This window comes from Cervus canadensis, chromosome 9, assembly GCF_019320065.1.
Source record: "Cervus canadensis isolate Bull #8, Minnesota chromosome 9, ASM1932006v1, whole genome shotgun sequence".
Lineage (NCBI taxonomy): Eukaryota > Metazoa > Chordata > Mammalia > Artiodactyla > Cervidae > Cervus > Cervus canadensis.
The window spans coordinates 61,945,547-61,966,212 of NC_057394.1; the positions used below are offsets into that span (position 1 = coordinate 61,945,547).

General features: G+C 42.4%; 1 protein-coding gene across 1 annotated transcript in view; it reads right to left on the bottom strand.

Annotated features, from left to right (window-relative positions):
• ENOX1 (ecto-NOX disulfide-thiol exchanger 1) overlaps positions 1–20,666 on the bottom strand; it is a 478,202-nt gene that overhangs the window by 75,789 nt on the left and 381,747 nt on the right. The gene's annotated exons all lie outside the window — the stretch shown is intronic.

Below are 20,666 nucleotides of genomic sequence, written 5' to 3' on the forward strand. Positions count from 1 at the left end.
GGACTATCTGTCTAAAAAAAGATCTGTTTCCTTGAGCTGTAACTTGTCTGTTGTTTTAAACCCTTTAATCCGTTGTTCCAAATGTTTGTTGCAACAAGACAAGAACCAAGGAAGAGAAATAAACCAAACTGACATGCAGAAGCATGGTAAGAAACGAAAACATTGATGGCTGAAGAGATGACATTAAAAAAAAAAAAACCACTTAAAATAATTAATCCTCGTCCAAGGTTACATCAGTTTACATCAGACCCGACAGCTAGCTTTAGAGTAGCTCTGTAAAGCCACTTCGCCAGGTGGCTGGGACTGCAAAGAAGACTTTTACTTTCTCTGTTATGACGGTGATGTTTTATTAGATCAGCAGGACTCAGGTCCAAACTGCAATCAATATATCAGCCGAGAAAACTGCTGATATAAGCTGTCAAAACACTCAGTTACAGCCTGCCCTGCTATTTGGAAGCAGGAAGCTGAAGGCATTGCTGGAAGCTTGAGCGGTCCTTGCCCCCATCAACTGTAACTCATGCAGAGGTTCACCTGGCCTGCCAGGAGGATGGGGCTGCCCAGTGCTAATTCTCCGTAACACATAACATGGTTCTCTGTTAATATACACACAGGCTGGAGAACACATTCAAGAGCTTCCAAACAGGCCCTGGAAACAGTGTGTCTATTCAGAGCTTCTTGACAACAGAGGGCTAGTTTGCAAAGACAAATGTGTGTTTCTTCTGCTCCTGCACAAAACAAGTGGTGCCCTAATGATATGGAAATGTCAGTGCGTAGTCATCTCCACGCCAAGGCTGCTGCTTCTGGGGCTTGACAAGCTGGCTGCAGAGCTGCCTGGCCAGATCTGAACTACCAAGGTGGAATAAACACTGGCACTGGATTCCTGGTGCTTAAACCTACCAACTGGAAGGATTAAATCAAATCTTCAAATCCGCTAGTTTAGGGGTATGCTGAAGACAGGAAGCGCTCAGAAAAACACACTGTGTCTTAACCCCTGGGCATGCTCATCCTGGCCCCTCATCTGGTGCAGGATATAGATTTAAACATAAACAGTGATTTCCCTGCAGTTTTGAAAACACTCAGTGCTTCTTATTTCACCACCTGCCCCTATCACACATTGCCCATATGAGGCAATACACACAGCCCACACGGGCTCCCTTTAGACGTTATGTGGTTTAATTGTGCACCAATTGATTACAATGCAGAAACCAGGGGGCCGTATTGTACTTTGGCACCCTGACAAGTGACGAAAATGACCCTTTCCAAACGGTGGGGAATGACCCTGCTTCCTTATTCTCATTCATGACCAGCCCCAGAATGGTCCTGAAGGGATCTGGTGCTCTGACTTCCATGATGCCGAGTGGATTTTTTGTGTCATTAGACAATTTCGAATCCAATCTTGAAACCTCCTTTAAAAATGAGCAGAATAGAGCACAGGGAATTAGCTTCAACAGCTCCGGTTCACTCACTGCTGTAAGCGAAGTAGCAAAATTTAGAAACAATGGATGTCTGGCTGAAGGGGGCTGGCCACGCTAAGGATGGTGCCCCCGGACAATGGAAAACCAGACAGCCATTAAAAATGAAGCTACACACGTGTCTCTGGACACAGAAGAAACTCATAATATACTGTTTCCTGCATGAAAAGTTGAGTCATGAAAGGGTTTCACTGATTTTTGCAAAACAAAAAAGGATCTGGATACGGCCTGCGGGTGAGTAGTTCGTGGATCTTTCTGTTAGCCCGGTTTACAATTTTCTGGTAAGTCTGTAAGGAGCAGACACTGCTTTAGTAACAAGAAAAAAAAAAAAAAAGCAAACGAACTTAATTAAAGTTGGGGAAACGACTACTAACTACTGCTTCTGGTGGCTGCATAACAGTTTATGGGGTATGTCCACCCAGTATACCTATTCCACTCTCCCAGTGAAGCCAACTCAGATTCCCTGCTTTTCTTGCCCCCTGTCAGGGCTGCAGTGGGAGATGCTGGTGTCCCTGTGGACCGGAGGGAGACTTTCCTTGGTGTGTACCCAGCAGCGGATCCGCTGGCTCACAAGACGTGCCTGAGGGGTTCACTGCCAAAGCTGCTTCACAGAAGGGCTGTACCAGTCTGCCCACTCACCAGTGCGGGATGAGTTACTGTGCCCGCACTTTACATTACCTAGCTTTCTAACATCTGTCAGTCTAATAATATCAAGATTCTTCATCTTTTAAAATCATCTCATACTTTCTCTGATCCCGTGATTTTAGGCTTTACTTCCACATGTACAAGCTGGGTTTAGAAAAGGCAGAGAAACCAGAGATCAAATTGCCAGCATCCACTGGATCACAGAAAAAGCAAGAGAATTCCAGAAAAACATCTACTTTTGCTTCACTGACTATGCAAAAGTCTTTGTGTGGATCACAACTGTGGAAAATTCTTAAAGGGATGGAAGTACCAGACCACCTTATCTGTCTCCTCAGAAACCTGTATGAGGGTCAAGAAGCAAGAGTTAGAACCGACATGGAACAATGGACTGCTTCAAAACTGGGAAAGGAGTACGACAAGGTTGTATATTGTCACCCTGTTTATTTAACTTACATGTGGAGTATATCATGCAAAATGTTGCACTGGATGAACTCAAGCTGGAATCAGGACTCCTGGGAGAAATATCAACAACCTCAGATATGCAGATGATACCATTCTAATGGCAGAAAGTGAAGAGGAACTAAAGAGCCTCTTGATGAAGGTGAAAGAGGACAGTGAAAAAGCTGGCTTAAAACTCAACATTCAAAAAACTAAGGTCATGACATCTGGTCCCATCACTTCATGGCAAACAGAAGGGGAAAAAAGTAAAAACAGTGACAGATTTTATTTCCTTGGACTCCAAAATCACTGCGGATGGTGACTGTAGCCATGAAATTAAAAGATGCTTGCTCCTTGGAAAGAAAGCTATGGCAAACCTAGACAGCATGTTAAAAAGCAGAGACATCACTTTGCTGACAAAGATCCATATAGCCAAAGCTATGGTTTTTCCAGTAGTCATGTATGGATACGACAATTGGACCATAAAGAAGACTGAAGAATTGATGGACCATCAAGATGGATATGACAGTTGATGGATATAAAGCTCTGAAGAATTGATGCTTTTGAATTGTGGTGCTGGAGAAGACTCCTGAAAGTCCCATGGACTGCAAGAAGATCTAACCAGTCAATCCCAAAGGAAATCAACCCTAAGTATTCACTGGAAGAACTAATCCTGAAGTTCTAATACTTTGGCCACCTGATCCGAAGAGCCAACTCACTGGAAAAGACCCTGATGCTGGGGAAGATTGAAGGCAAAAGGAGAAGAGGGTGGCAGAAGATGTGATGATTAGATAGCATCACTGACTCAACAGACATAAATTTGAGCAAACTCCAGGAGATAGTGAAGGACAGGGAAGCCTGGTATGCTGCAGTCCATGGGGTCTCAAAGAGTTGGACGCGACTTACTGGTTGAACACACACACACACACACACACACACACACACACACACACGGTGTGTATATGTCAATGCTACTCTCTAAGTTTGTCCCAGCCTCCTCGTCCCTGCCTGTGACCCTATGTCTGTTCTCTACTCCTGCCATACAAAAAGGTTCACCTGTATCATTTTTCATAAAAGGCAGGGACATTACTTTGCCAACAAAGGTCCATCTAGTCAAAGCTATGGTTTTTCCAGTAGTCATGTATGGATGTGAGAGTTGGACCATAAAGAAAGCTGAGCACCAAAGAATTGATGCTTTTGTTGGACTGCAAGAAGATCCAACCAGTCCATCCTAAAGGAGATCAGTCCTGAATATTCATTGGAAGGACTGATGTTGAAGCTGAAGCTCCAATACTTTGGCCACCTGATGTGAAGAACTGACTCACTGGAAGAGACCCTGATGCTGGGAAAGACTGAGGGCAGGAGGAGAAGGGGATGACAGAGTATGAGATGGTTGGATGGCATCACTGATTCGATGGACACGAGCTCGTGTAGGCTCTGGGAGTTGGTGATGGACTGGGAAGCCTGGAGTGCTGCAGGCAATGGGGTAGCACAGAGTTGGACACAACTGAGTGACTGGACTGAATTGCACCATTTTTGCAGATTCCATGTATGTGCAGTAATATATGATATTTTCTCTGACTTACTTCACTCTGTATGACAGACTCTAGGTTCATCCGCATCACTACAAATGACCCAACTTTGTTCCTTTTTATGACCGAGCAGTATTCCATTGTATGTATGTCCCACATCTTCTTCATTCGTTCACCTGTTGATGGATGTTGAAATTGCTTCATGTTTTGAAGCATGTTTTGACTATTGTAAACAGTGTTGCAATGAACACTTAAGTCAACGTAAAGAATGCTTTTAGGCTAAAATCAAATCATTTGATGACTTATAATGTAGAAAAGAGTGGCACCCTCTAGGTAGACAGGACCCCTCACTAAGGCACACAGTTGGGCAGTGGGATAGTGGCTGATTCTCATTCCCATTCACTCATTTGGCCTGCTGTCCTGTTCAGGGCAAAGCCTGCACAACTATTTGCAGTCGTTTTGGGTTCTTCCTCAATAAAGACTTCCTCCAATCATCCAAGCAAAGTTAGTTTTCTTTCATCTTCCCAAAGCACTTCTATATGACATATTACAGTTCGTAGGAATCTCCCCAACTAGACTACATCCACCAAGGGTAGAGGCCATAACTGGGTTACCTCTAACATACAGTAGGTGCTGAATGAATGAACAAATGAGTAAAGAGGTAAATGTATGTTTGCTCTGGTTCCCCCAATTCTGTGAGATTAAGCCATAATCTAGCAAAAAAACAAAACAAAGCAAAAAACCACACACACAACAAACTAAAACAAGCATAGTAACAAAAACTACTTGATCCATCACTGGGTAACTTATTGTTCCAGACATATGGATATATGAAAGCTTCAGAGGGAAACAGCAGTCCCACTAAAGGCATTCTGACTCATTACTCTGGAAGTAACAGATACTGCCCTTAAGCTATAGGGGAATATTTCTTAAAAGTCTAAGGAAGCCCAATCAGTGACTTTGTAACTATGTAATTTCTTCCCCATGTCCCACTGAAAAGCAAACAAATAAAGCAAAACTGCCACTAGGAAAAACAAAGTCAACACATCCTTAGACTACTGTTTGCATTCTTTCAAACTGTTTCTTTTGTTTACAAAACATCAACTCATGAACCTAATATTTATATATTCAAAACAATGGTAATTCAGAACTGCTATTCTTTATTTGACTAGATGCCCTAAAAAAACAATGAGATAGTCTGAAACTGGATAATTTAAGTCAGACTTTCTGGGTCTTTTTTCTCTTGAAATTTATGAAACTGTATAATGTTCTTTCCGGTTTGAATTTTTAAGTACCAAAGTGCCTCAATTACAGAAGTTCACAGGCAGCAAGAACTTAATCAGAAGAGCCTTTCGGTTGGACTGGCTGACTGCAGCATAATTTTAATTTAACACTGGAGAGTGTGGCATTAAACAGATGCACTATTACATTTTTTGGTGGTTACGATTGACTGTGTTCCAATTAGACAATTATCCATATGCCAATCAAGTGCAAACACTTGGGCGGACAATAACAGGTAAATAAATGCAGTCCCTGACACGTCTTGATGTTTCCAGGCCACTGATTTAACAGGATCATTTGTAATGCTCTTTGGGGATGTAGACTTCGGCGTGTAATGGGTCTTTCTCTCTGACAAATTCAAAGAGCATTACAAATGTTATTTGGAGCCCCAGAATAAGTGAGGTCACATTTCCATTTTTATAGATGGGCGAATCACAGGCACCCAGAGGTTAAGTCATGGACCTGAAGCCATGGTGTCTCGCAAAGACCTACCGCTTGCCCAACTCAATTTCCCGGCTTCAAACTGCACTTTCTACCCTGGCAACCACGTCGAGCCCTCAATATGAGATGGAGATGAGGACGCGCCAGGTTTAAAACCCTCCTGGCAAGGACTTCCACCTAGGCATTCACCGTTTTCCACTTACGAGTGAGGCTGTTGGGGACATGCCTTTCATGTACCCTCTGTGCACAGTATGGTGAATTTCACTTTCCTTTAACAACTGTAACTCTCTTCTTGTCTTTTTTGCCTACGTTTCATACTTTTGTCACTAAGGTGAAGTCTTTATATAACTAAAAGATAGTATAAGGTTAGATCCCATGAAAATCATGGACTACAGTGCAAACTCAGGGTAGGAAGCACAGCAGCAACGTCTGATGATGAGCTGTTGTTGTGTTGAGCCGCTCAGTCGTGTCCGGCCCTTTGCGACCCCATGGGCTGCAGCACGCCAGGCTCCCCTGTCCTCTTATCGCCTGGAGCTTGCTCAAACTCCCATCCATCGAGTCGCTGATGCCATCCAACCATCTCATGCTGCCGTCCCCTTCTCCTCCGGCCCTCAGTCTTTCCCAGCATCAGGGTGTTTTCCAATGAGTCAAATGATAAGCTGACACTCACAGAACTGGGATACCTCAGGAATCTTTGGCAGGACTGGCAAGCTGCTGGGGGATGGAGGTGGTGGCTGGCGTGAAACTGAGAGGATCCCTAAACAGAACACTGATTTTGTGTCTTTCACGGTGGTGGTGGAGCACTTTCTAAATTTACAGTGATGGCAAGTCATGTGAACTCATGCCACAAGGTAGAGACACACTGATAGTGACCGACAATCACACACACACGGCTCTGCCTGAAGGTAGACACAGCTCATGGTGTTCCTGACAAAGGAGAGAAACCCCACTCAGGGGAAGGACAGTCATTTACCACCTGGCACCTACAACGTTCACTTTTCTCCTTGGGAGAAGGAAAAAAAAAAAGATGGAATTGAACTAGCTTGGATTTTTGGGGTCACATGAGATGCTTAGACCACTCAAAAGTTATTCTAGTTTAAAATGTCACTTGCTTTTGGACTTTTCTGGTGGTACAGTGGGTGAGAACCTACCTGCCTGCCCAGGTGGAGGACATGGGTTCAGTCCCTGGTCCGGGAAGATCACGCATGCCATGGAGCAGCAAAGCCCAAGTGCCACGACTACTGACCCCCGTACCCTAGAGCGTGGGCTCCACAAGAGAAGCCTCTGCAACGAGAAGCCTGCATGCCACAAAAAAGAGCAGTCCCTGCGAGCTGCATCTGGAGAAAGCCTGTGCAGCCTCAAAGACCCAGAATAGTCAAAAATAAATAAATAAAAAAAATTTAAAAATGTCATCTGCTTCTACCTGCGGATGAAACGGCACTTCGATTTACCGTAAGACCCGAGGGTGATGAAGGCTGTGGCCGGGTATACCCACCCCGGCACCTCCCTCTCCACCTCTAGCTCGGTGACCCCTGGGGGAGAAACATTTCTCGGAGAGGACCCCAGCATTCAGATGACTGATAACAGGAATACCGGATCACAGAAATGAAATTGTGCTCTGAGCCTAATATCCTATTACATCAGGCTATACATATTTAATTCCTTGGGTCTTTCCTCATAAATCAATTCCTTCAGGCCCTTAATCTCGTCAATATCTTTTCTGATATTGAATTTTAAATGCCACTCTCATTGCTAGGCAGAAAGGCAATCTTTTGCTCGTGATGGGATCAGGTTTCATTTATAACCGAGAGATGCTTGGAGTCTGGTGCTGTTCCCTGACCCCCTTGTCACAAATCCTGATGTCGGCCGGAGCCAAACAGCCCAAGGGCAGGTCTGACCGGGCTGGTCCTCTGAGAGGTCAAGACCAGGAACCCTGGGGTCATGTCTGTGGGTGCTCTGGGACAGCTCTGGGAGACGGGGGAGAAGGCAGAAGTAAGTGTTTTCAGGGGTGTGGATCCTTGGCAGCGGCGGGGAGGGGGGCGGTCCTGTGAAACATGGGCACCCTGCCACCCACCCAGGGCAGCGTGCTATGATGGGGGTCCCCTTCTCTGAATGTATGCGTCTGACCAGGACACACACAGCATGCACACATCAGAGTAAGATCTCAGGAAGTGGGTGAGGGGAAGGGGAGGCTCGTGGATTCCTTGGAGGGGAAGCGTGCAACCCAGAGGGCAAGGGTTTGGAGCAGGAATGTTTCCAGGTTCCCTGGGCTGGTCCCTAACACTGGGATCTCCCTGGTTGCAAGGAAAGGGAAAAAACCCATGAATTCTGTGAGCTGTGCAAAATCTCCAGAAGGGAGCAGGAGCAATGAATGTTAAGACTTCAAGTGTGGGAAACACGGGGAACTATGGAGATGAGGATTTGGGGGCCTAAGTATGCAGGCAGTGGGAGGGTTCCCACAGTGGGGCTCTAGGAGCTGTCAGACTCGGTACAGGAAACAGGTACAACTGCGCAAAACTGGACAAAAATGAAACTAACCAAGGTCCATCTATTGACTGTCAGTGTGCACCAGCAATTTGAACAAAATCGGACAAAATCAGACAAAACCCTCCATCCTGATAAAAATCCCTTGTTGACCTAAAACCTAAACAGTTGCTGCCTTTACTGTTAAGATTCGACATATATGTAAGCTTCAAATGAGTACTGTTCCATCTCTTACCCTTCAGTAAGCATACTTTATGTAGAAACTAATTTGGAAAATGTTGGTGTTACAGTCTGCTCCCCCCCGCAACCTTCCCTCACTCCCACAGACTCACACAGGGCTCAGCTAAGCCCAGTTTTGGGGTTTTAAAGCACTTCAGCTCATCTAAGACACGCAGTGCCCCCGACCTCTGCAGCCCTACACATATTCCTAGATTTCTACAGCAGATTCGAAATAAACAGCGAGAACACAGTTGTTGCAAAGACTAAGAACTAGAACTGAGTTACTTTACTTCATTTCACAAGACCCCTTAAAGAATTTTTATGTCAAAAATCTGAAACAGTGAAATTTGGTGAGCACTATGAACCATTCTTGTTGAGTGCAGAATTGATTTCTTATGTTAAATATTTTTACTGAATTTTCATATTTTACAAGTTGAAATAAATTCTTTCAAAATTGTTAACTGTTTGCCTTAAAACTAAATGACAAATCAAGAAAACATTTCATCAGTGGCACTAACGGTAGTTGTCTAAACTGTACCCTTTGCATTTGGTTTTGTTAAGATTCACGGGCAGGAGGAGAAGGGGGTGACTGAGGATGAGATGGTTGGATGGCATCAACAACTTGATGGACATGAGTTTGAGTAAACTCTGGGAGATAGTGAAGCATAGGGAAGCCTGGTTTGCTACAGTCCATGAGTTTGCAAAGAGTCATGACTGAGCAAATGAACAACAACAAAAATTCAAAGATCCAAGTACCTACGGGCCATTTACATACTATAATACATTAACTATAATCAAAATATCAAAGTTCAAACTGTTAAGTGAGCTAGAAAAATGATTTAATAGATAGTTGTGATTTTTCTCCCTTTTCACTATACTATTTTACTAAAAAATTTTGTAGGCATCATATATGTGAAATTCAACATCAGAAAAATTTCACTCTCTTTCTTGGCCATTATTATTGTTTCATTTCAATGAAATGATTCAATGATTATTACTGAAAATAAGCCTGTCACGTAGAGGAGGAGGATGTTTAAAATTGGATCCTCTCTGAGTGTCAAGTTATACCAGGCACACCCCTGGCAGGCAGCCCATTGTCTGGGCAGGAGAGGAGATCATGACCTTGGGGTGGAGGGCTGTGTCATCGGACAGGGTTTTAGAGACCATTTCTGTTACTTGCATATCCTCTTGGGAGGGCCTTGTGTGAAAGACAAGATACTTTTTGGCAATTGTACAATCCAGTAGAGTTACTTACCATGATACATGATACCCCGATAAGGCAACATTATGAAAAGAAGTACAGCCAAGTTTTGGCGAAAAGGCCAAAAAAACCAAAAAAAATCCCCAGATCATCATTTCAAGGTTAATATGGTTAGCTCTATTGCTGACGTGCTGTCTGACCTTGAACAAGCCACATTACTGCTCTGGTTTCCTCTTTCCCTCGCAACTGTCTCATGAGGAATGATGATGTATCATTTGCAAAGCAACACATCAATTAACGTCCTGCTTACTGGATTCATGAAGATAACAAAAAGGGTTTAGAAGACTCTAAAATCTGTTTTCTCTTCTTCAGATGATTTTTCAATAGTGTAATTTGCAGGGTCATTTTAACCTCCTGTCTTTCACTTTCCTCACATGTTATACAAAAATGACAACACTCACGAGTGGGATATTATGAGACTAAAGAATATCCATTAAGTACGGGAGGCTCCTTGAATGGCAAAGGGTACCAAGTTAAACGAAAGTGCTGTCACTATCCTCTTTGCAAAAATGGAGAGACTAAGGTCAAGTGACTTTTAACTTCCACGAGTGGGCACTCTTGGGGATTAATATTCAGAGACAAGGTCTGCTGTTCAGGCCCATCCTAGCCATGCCAATTGTCTTCCTTCAGCCAATTTTCAAAACACAGGGCCAGCCAACATGAATTAACACCATTCATGTAATTCCCAAGAGAAGGTGTCAAATGCTTTGCCAGAGTAGGAATACAGATCTGTGATGCTCTCTCTGTTGCCTCTGCTGGCAATTCTGCTGCAAATGATAATCCAATTTGCTGGGATTTATGTATTCTTATCACTTTTTTGGGGGGTAATTATATAAGGTGGCCATCACCCCAGCCTCTGGGCACATGTACAGCTGTTAATGTAGAAATTTAAAATATTAACATGCTTTCCAGCCAGGTTGGCCCATTCACTTCAAACAAGCACGGAATTGCACAGCTGGGTCTTGAATCGTGCCCCAAAGGCCAACGGAGATTTGTTCTTTCTCTGCAGAGTTTATAACCCAGTCATGAGCAAGCTTGTAGCTAGAAAATCCTTTTATGGATGACTTGTGACCAAAATTCTGTGGCCATCTCTGAAGGTGACTGATGCAAAGTGATCTGGGCCTCATTCAGAACAGCCCCCGGAGAGCAAAGCGTGCTCGCTATAGTATCAACAGAAGGTGCTACTCACCATCACCGGCCACCTGGCCTGCCGTTTTAGAAACGCACATTTTAAAAAGAATTTATTTCTAAATTTATTTTTTATTAACTGAAGGACAATGACAACACTGTGTTGGTTTCTGCCATACGTCCACATGGATCAGCCACAGGAATACATACGTCCCCTCGCTCTTGAGCTTCCCGGCCACTCTAGGTTGTCACAGAGCCCTAGTTTGAGTTCCCTGAGTCCTGCAGCAAATTCCTCCTGGCTACCTATTTTATATAACTAGTGTATATGTTTCCAAGCTACCCTCTCCAAGGAATGACCATTTTGAGTTAATGGTTAAGGGTAAGCATGCAAGTTGTGGTTTTGAGAGATTTTAGTTGAGTCCCAACTGGTGAGAAAGTTGTCATGATCTAACATGTGCTGCATGTAAAGGAGAGAAAATGACAGCTGAAAGTTTTATCTCTACATCAGCCACAGATGTCTGGCAAAGGATGGACATGGGTCATCACCTATGTTACTTAACTCTCAATTAACGGAAGAACTTCAGTGAAGCCAACTCAATGACAATATTCTCAACTTTCCTATGTTAACACAAGTTCATGTTTTTACAGATAGGAGACTCACACATCCAGGCGCAGGGTGAGAAGAGCCCCTGAACTGAGAACTTCAAATCTTTAGGTGGCCCTGCAACAAGGCTTGTAAACACGGGGCACGTTCACCTGTCACAGAAGACGTGGGAGGCAGGGAACGTCTGCTCATCCCCCAAAGTTTCCACGTTACTTTCATACACGGGGGCTGGTCTGGAACCCCACATTAGGAGCCGCAGGGTAACTGGAGGTCTCCAAGCTTCACCGGTTTCTGGCTCCAGGGCCACGTCCTGGGGAGATGGGTGAGGGCCTCACCAGATAACAAGTTTCCCTGGTGGTCCATGGTTAGGAATCCGCCTGTCAGTGCAGGGGACAGGGGTTTGATCCCTGGTCTAGGACGACTCCACATGCCGTGCGGCAACTAAGCCCGTGCTCTGCCACAAGAGAAGCCACAGCAGAGAGAAGCCTGCACCACACCAGAGAGGTGCTCCCGCCTGTCACAGCTAGCGGGCAGCCACGGAGACGCGGACAGAGAAAACAGACATGCAGACACGGCGGGGAGAGAGCGGGGCGGGACAATGGAGAGAGCAGCACTGGAACATACACATTACTCTATGTAAAAGTAGATAGCCAATGGGGATTTGCTGTTTGAGGCAGGGAGCTCAAATCTGGTGCTCTGTGACAACCTAGAGGGGTGGGATGGGGTGGGAGGTGAGAGGAAGGTTCGAGAGGGAGGAGACACATGTATACCTACAACTGATTCATGCTGACCATGAATCAGATCAACAGAGCCAACACAATAGTGTAAATCAATTATTCTCCAATTACAAATAAATAAATTCAAATTAAACAAGAAAGCCCACACAGAGCAATAAAGACCCAGAACAACCACAAGCAGCTCATACAACTCGATACCAGAGAAACAAACAACCCAATCAAAAAGTGGGCAAAAGACCTAAACAGGCATTGCTCCAAAGAAGACAAACAGATTGCTAATAAGATGCTCAACATTGCTCATTATTAGAAAATTGCAAACCCAAACTACAATGAGTTATCACCTCACATTGGTCAGAATGCACATCATCAGAAAATCCACAAACAAGTGCTGGAGAGGGTGTGAAGAAAAGGGAACCCCCTTGCACTGCTGGAAGGAACGTAAATGGATACAGCCACTATGGAAGACAGAATGGAGATTCCTTAAAAAACTAGGAATAAAACTACTATACGAACCAGCAATCCCACCATATAGGCATATACCCTGAGGAAACCAAAGCTGAAAGACACATGTACCCAATGTTCACTGCAGCACTATTTACAATAGCTAGTACATGGAAGCAACCTAGATGTTCATCGACAGACGAATGGATAAAGAAGCTGTGGTGCATATACACAATGGAATATTCAGTTCAGTTCAGTACTCAGTCGTGTCTGACTCTTTGCGACCCCGTAGGCTGCAGCACACCAGGCTTCCCTGTCCTTCACCAACTCCTGGAGCTTGCTCAAACTCATGTCCATTGAGTCAGTGATGCCATCCAACCATCTTATCCTCTGTCATCCCCTTCTCCTCCTGCCTTCAATCTTTCCCAGCATCAGGGTTTTTTCCAAGGAGTCAGTTCTTCGCATCAGGTGGCCAAAGTATTGCAGTTTTAGCTTCAACATCAGTCCATCCAATGAATTCTAAGGACTGATTTCCTTTAGGATGGACTAGTTGGATCTCCTTGCAGTCCAAGGGACTCTCAAAAGTCTTCTCAAACACCACAGTTCAAAAGCATCAATTCTTTGGCGTTCAGCTTTCTTTATAGTCCAACTCTCACATACGTACATGAAAAAAACATAGTTTTGACTAGACAGAACTTTGTTGGAAAAGTAATATATCTGCTTTTCAATATGCCGTCTAGGTTTGTCATAGCTTTTCTTCCAAGGAGCAAGTATCTTAATTTCATGGCTGCAGTCACCATCTGCAGTGATTTTGGAGCCCAAGAAAAGAAAGTCTCTCACTGTTTCCATTGTTTCCCCATCTATTTGCCATTAAGTGATGGGACTGGATGCCATGATCTTAGTTTTCTGAATGTTGAGTTTTAAGCCAACTTTTTCACTCTCCTCTTTCACTTTCATCAAGAGACTCCTTAGTTCTTCTTCACTTTCTGCCATAAGGGTGGTGTCATCTGCATATCTGAGGTTATTGATATTTCTTCTGGCAATCTTGATTCCAGCTTGTGCTTTCTCCAACCTGGCATTTCACATGATATACTCTGCATGTAAGTTAAATAAGCAGGTGACAGTATATAGCTTTGACATACTCCTTCCCCGATCTGGAACCAGTCTGTTGTTCCATGTCCAGTTCTAACTGTTGCTTCTTGACCTACATACAGATTTCTCAGGAGGCAGGTAAGGTGGTCTGGTATTCCCATCTCTTGAAGAATTTTCCACAGTTTGTTGTGATCCATACAGTCAAAGGCTTTGGCGCAGTCAATAAAGCAAAAGTAGATGTTTTTCTGGAACTCTCTTACTTTCTCAATGATCTAATGGATGTTGGCAATTTGATATCTGGTTCCTCTGCTTTTTCTAAATCCAGCTTGAACATCTGGAAGTTCATGGTTCACGTACTGTGGAAGTCTGGCTTGAAGAATTTTGAGCATTACTTTGCTAGCGTGTGGAATGAATACAATTGTGCAGGAGTTGTAACATTCTTTGGCATTGCCTTTCTTTGGGATTGGGATGAAATCTGACCTCTTCTAGTCCTCTGGCTGGAGTTTTCCAAATTTGCTGGCATATTGAGTGCATCACCTTAAAAGCATCAGCTTTTAGGATTTGAAATAGCTCAACTGGAATTCCATCACCTCCATTAGCTTTATACATAGTGATGCTTCCTAAGGCCCACTTGACTTCACATTCCAGGATATCTGGCCCTAGGTGGGTGATCACACTATTGTGGTTATCTGGGGCATGAAGATCTTTTTTGTATGGATCTTCTGTGTATTCTTGCCACCACTTCTGAATATCTTCTGCTTCTGTTAGATCCATACCACTTCTGTCCTTAATTGTGCCCATCTTTGCATGAAATTTTCCCTTGGTATCTCTAATTTTCTTGAAAGATCTCTAGTCCTTCCCATTCTATTGTTTTCTTCTATTCCTTTGCATTGATCACTGAGGAAGGCTTTCTTATCTCTCCTTGCTATTCTTTGGAACTCTGCATTCAAATGGGTATATCTTTCCTTTTCTCCTTTGGAATGGAGTATTACTTAGTAATATTCCATTTTCTCCTTAGTAATGGAATATTACTCAGATATAAAAAGGAACACATTTGAGTCAGTTCTAATGAGGTGGATGAATCTAGAGTCTATTATACAGAGTGAAATAAGTCAGAAAGAGAAAAACAAATATCATATATTAATGTATATATATGGAATCTAGAAAGATGGTACTGATGAACCTATCTGCAGAGCAGCAATGGAGATGCAGACATAGACAACAGACTCATGAGCATGGTGGGGTGGGAAGGAAGGAGAGGGTGGGGTGAATGGAGAGAGTAGCATGGAAGCCTATACACTACCATGCATAAAACAGTCACTGGGAATTTGCTGTGTGACGCGGGGAACTGAAACTGGGGCTCTGTAATAACCTAGAGCAGTGGGACGGGGAAGGAGGTGGGAGGGTGGGGACATACGTATAACTGTGATTGGTCCATGGTGATGTATGGCAGGAACCAGTGCAATATTGTAAAACAATTATCCTTCAATTAAAAGTGAATAAATTAGAATATATACATATATATACACACACACATATTTCAAAAGGAGCAGTTTCCCTGAGGTGCTTTAACCACCTGCAGGCATCCTCGGAGGCAGCTACTTAGCCTCTGGACTACCTCAGGATTGCTAGTCTCTGAACTATAGACTGTCTTGAAAAAAACAAAAAACCAACAGACAAAACCCCTGCAAGAGTAGCAGCAGATACAACAGAAAAGCTCAACAGAGACTGCCGCTGTGAAATGTGCCACATGTTCTTAATATCTGGGGCTGAGATCTATCAGGTAAAATGAAATACAGTACCACCCACTTTGCATAGATCTCAAGGACGCAGACAGAAAATTATGATTTTAAACCGATTTTCTCTGCTTCTGAAACATTAAACATAGGAAGCATTAAAGAAGTGAACTGAATCTCTCAGACCTTTACAATAAATGGTGTCAGCATGGCCGTGAATGATAACAGCAAAAAAGGCTCCCAAGGTATAAAAATTAAGAAAAATTAAAGCTGTAGTTCCACAGTGAATATCAATATCAATCTCCCCTATGATGATATCTTCCTCCAGCCTCAGTAATCCCTCAACTGGAGATCAGAGATTGCATGCAATTGAACATTGCAGGTGGGAAGTCTACCTATGTCCTTTTACTGAAAATTTCAACCACAGGTTTTGCCGAAGTCAGCAGAAAGACCATCGTCTAACAAGGATGATCAGCATGTGTGACATATAGCCAGTTAACATGCATTCTAGAAAAAGGAAAATCAACATCAAGATGAGTGTTGATGACTTTAATTTTTTTCAAGAGGAAACAAAAAAGAAACCACATTTTTAGGGTCTGCCAATAGACTTTGTATAGCAATGATTTTTGCTTCCAAAGGACAATTTGAAAATGTAAATCATGATACAAGCAAGTGACATAAAGCATTTACATTCCAGTCCAAGTGATTATATCAGGCTTAAGAAGGATTATGTAAGGATTACATTGGGAAGGTTAAAAAATAAAATCACTTGTTTCGCCACTGAGTTCACTGTGGATAATCTTGTAACAAGATACGAAGGTTTCCTTTTATTCCAAGTTATTACAATCTTCATTTTTTACTTAGTTCTATGTTACTATTATGAATGGATATTCAGTAGCTGTTAAAAAGATTGTATTATCCTGATTTAACCTGTTAATGGGGTTATATTATATTAATAGACTTTTGTAATATTGAACCAACCTTGAATTCCTGGAATAAATCCAATAGGGTGGTTTATAAAATACTAGATCAAATTAACTTTTCAACAGGAATTTTAAATCTATGTTCATAAGTGAGGCTGACCTGTAATTCCTCCACCCCTCTTTTTTTTTTTCTGCCTTTGTCCTGTTTTGGTATCAAGTGTACCAGGTATACCAGCCTTATGAGTTAGTTGGGAAGCTTTTCTTCCTCTTCTATTCTCTGAACAATTCTGTAAAAGACTGGCATAATTTTCATTGAATGTTTGATAGAACTTTTCTGTGAATTCATTTGGGATCTGTTGCTTTGATGTGAGGTTTTAAGCAACTACCTCCAGTTTTTAAAATGAGATCATCCAGGCTTTTGATTTTTCCCTGATTTAATTTTAACACATTTTTTTCCTTTAGGGATCTTTACATATCATCTGAGTTTAAAAACTTGTCATAACGCTAGTCCTGATTTTTTCATAGCTCTTTAATCTCTGTCATATCTACAACTCATTTTCTTTAAAAATATTATTTACTAGGTTATTCTCTTTATGATCACTGTTGCCAAATATTTCTATTCTATTAGTTTTTTCAAATAAGCAACAACTGCCTTTGCTGATCTTCTGCAGTGTATGACTGTGATACCTTAGTAATTTCTGTGCTTATCTTTACGTATCTTTCCTTGTGTTTATTCTTTTAAAATAAGAATTCAATGCTTACTTCTGTTTCTAATTTTCTTTTTTCCTAAAATAGACATTTAAAACTTTAAAAATTTTCCCCTAGGTTCTGTTTTAGCTGTATCCAACAAGTTTTGATTTGCTGCATTTTAATTATCAATGATCAAGTAATTTTAAATTACAATCCTGATTTCTTTTTAGACCTGTGGATTTATATGTGTGTTTTAAAATTTCTAAGTATACAGAATTTATTTTAGTCGTCTTTTGTGACACTGATTCTTAACAATTTTATTGTGGTCAGAAAACACGACAGCACCACTTTGAAATTAATTGAGATTTGCCTTAAGGTCTAGTATGGAATTAATTTTTGTAAATGTTCCAGAAATACTTGAAAAGTACAGTTTTTTGTACAGGTCCTGCCAATCAAGAGTGTAGGAATCAATACAATATTGTAAAGCAATTATCCTCCAATTAAAGATAAATAAATTTTTAAAAGAGTGTAGCAGCCGAATGCTATGGAAATGCTTCATCTACTGCAAACATTGGCAGGAAGAGCAAGAGAAAGGGAACAGCAGAGCTGCTTTGAAAAGTGTCCTTATTTCCTGTCATCTTTCAAGGTCTTTCACTAAACAGTGGGCGTGGCATGTTGCCATTGTCCCTTAAAGTCTCAATGTGTGATGTAACCTCACTTTCAGAAGATCGGGAAAAATAATTAGGAAGAAATTTTGAGCACTGCGCTAACTGGTTTGGAGTTTTCTTACCACTCTTTCTAAGCCTTGGTTCCTTGATAAGCATGACATATACATGTCAGCTGTCAGGATGCACGGCTCTTAAAACACTTGGATAGTAGAAAACAGTCTGAACGGAAACACCTGTGACTATATGTACACACACTCAGTGAAACTGAAAACAGAACGGATGTTTCCTGAGGTTGTAGTCATTCTTTCAGAGCCCCGGGACCATGCCTGTAGTACTAGATGAGGTCAGTGACTAATAAGCTCCTTAGCATCTAATAGCAGCAGAGAGCATCCCAGACTTCTAAAGACAGAAGGACTCAATGGATCCTTACACTTCAACAAAGACTTGTCAGAAAGCGGGTTCTATTCAATCAGTGAGATGAGATGAGATGAGATTATTATGTATTTGGGCATGACTAGGAGAAGCAGTGGATCTTAAGAATCAGGGAAGCTGGTTTTAGTAGCCGAGACTAAAACATGGGTGGTGACTCAACACTTTGTTCTTTACTTCATCCATTCTTTACTCAGAGAGTTGTTAGATATACAAAAAATAAAAATTAGGCATAAAACATTGACCTTAGGTGCCAGAATTAATCTCTATTCTAGTATCAGAAGAAAAAGGAGACTGACAGTTATTTAACATGTTGGGGGAAGGGTCATAGCCTGCTGTGCCTCAATGCATTTTCCAGGGGGTAGGAGATCAATATGAATGAACGTAAAAGGAAAAGATTCTCAGAATGCAAGCATGAGCAGGCGGAGCAAGGAGCCAAGGACCGAGAACCAGGGGCTGTGAGGAGCAGGAGGTGAGCTTGGGGCTTGGGGGTAGGGCTTAGCTCAGTGACTTCAACTCTATTCGATTAAAATTAGGATATAAGTGGGCTGGATTAGGGGGCTCAGCAATGCCCCTCTTAGCTTTAACAGTTTGAATTACGCAGTTCTCTTGTGGTAACCATGGTGGTAACACTCTCTTGCAGAGCTGAAATCGAACCCATGCCCAGTCCAAAATTTATATGGAAAGCAGAATTCCCATTATCATCATATGCTAGTTGGCTTTTTATACTGTGGATGGGCCATGAGAAATGACAAGAAAACTGTGAACCTAAAATCAAGCATATCAATCACAAGCTGGGCAGAAAAAAGCAGACTAAAAAGACCAGCCTAATCAATTAAGATCCAAGGGTTCAGGAGGGAAAGATCAGACTTGAGAGTGCGCCTTCAGTGATCTGGTGATTCTCAGAGATCTGAGCTCATATTATCCTGTGTAGAGGGGTGAAACTTCATCCAGCACACTCCTTTTCTCCTTCTCCCTAAATGATAAACAGGAGGATTACCTGGGGAAAATCATTCTGTAAAGAGAAACTCGGCGCAACACCCTTTTTGCGGACTTTAACAGTTACATCATTACCAAGATTTTCCTGAAATAAACTGTGAGTAGCACTGCAGATAAGGAATACAAGCCACTAGGGAAGAAATATAAACCCAGGAGAAAAGAAGACAAGATACACAGGGAATTAGTGAAGGGCCAAATTGCAGGGCACCACTCTGTTTAAATTAGTGAAAAATGTATAAGGTACTGGCTCAGGAAATGACTTTGGAAAAAATGTAAATCACGGGTGAAAACATATATCTCTAACACCAGGAATGAGAGCCCTGGGGCTTGCCAATGAAAGTCTTCTGACTGGAATATGTGAGTGATACCAGCTTAAAATAAAGTGGTGGTGGTGGTGATGGAGGAGGACATAAAAAAATGAAATGTGTGCGCATGGAGGGGACTGCAGAATGAACTACACGTGTAATCACAATAAATTACAAAACAAACGAAAGAAGGAAAAAAGTGATAATAAAGGCATGAAGTGTCATTCTGCTCATCTCTCATTTATAAGTACCGTTTGTAATGCCCATTCCTTGGAAACCTATAACCAGAGTGCTAATATACTTTCTCCTTTTATATCTTCCACAGTACTTCCAGAAAATAAAGCTGCTGTGGCCATTTACTAAGTGTGTGTGCACGCGTGTGTCTGTGTGTGTCTATGTGAGACACAGGGTGGGTGAGACAGACAGACGGACGGACTGACCCAGAGAGGAGACAGAGACAGGTGATTACCAAACTGAGGAAGCTGCCTCAAGTCAAGAACTTCATGAGGCAGGGTCTTTGCAGCGATCAATTGAGTGAAGTGGGTGGTTTATAAAGGGAGGGCCAGATTGGGCACTAACTTTGTTTAAGCTTCCCTTGGTGACTATTCCGGGTGCTTTGTTAAACAGAGGAGAAAACGTAGTCTTTAACTAACCATCCAACATCTTGGTACTGAATTCCCAGCTCCACTCTTTGGCTACAATTCCAGAAACGTGAACTGACTATGTTTGGCTAGTCCGTCGGTCGACACTTAAAAACAATAACACTGCATGTTTATGCGCACAGGGAGAAAGAGACGGAAAGAATATATGTAAATGTTACCCACAGTGATATCTGGGAAGTGACACCCTGAATGATGTGTTTCCTTTTATATGCTTCTTTTAGGTTTCCCAGTTTTCCGCACGGAGCACACACTGTTTTGTAAGATGGAAAATAAAACAAAAATTAACATGACAAACCTAGACCCCGGAAAACTGCAGCTCCCACCCACACTTCTCTTCCTCTGTGTTTATTCTCTTCCTCAGCTAAAGATTTTTCTCCCCTCTGAGTCATTCTTCTTTCTTTGTTTCCACCCCCGCCACACTTCTCCCTGCTTTCTCTTCCCAGCCTTCATTTCTGATGAGGAGGAAATTGGCTGCCCTT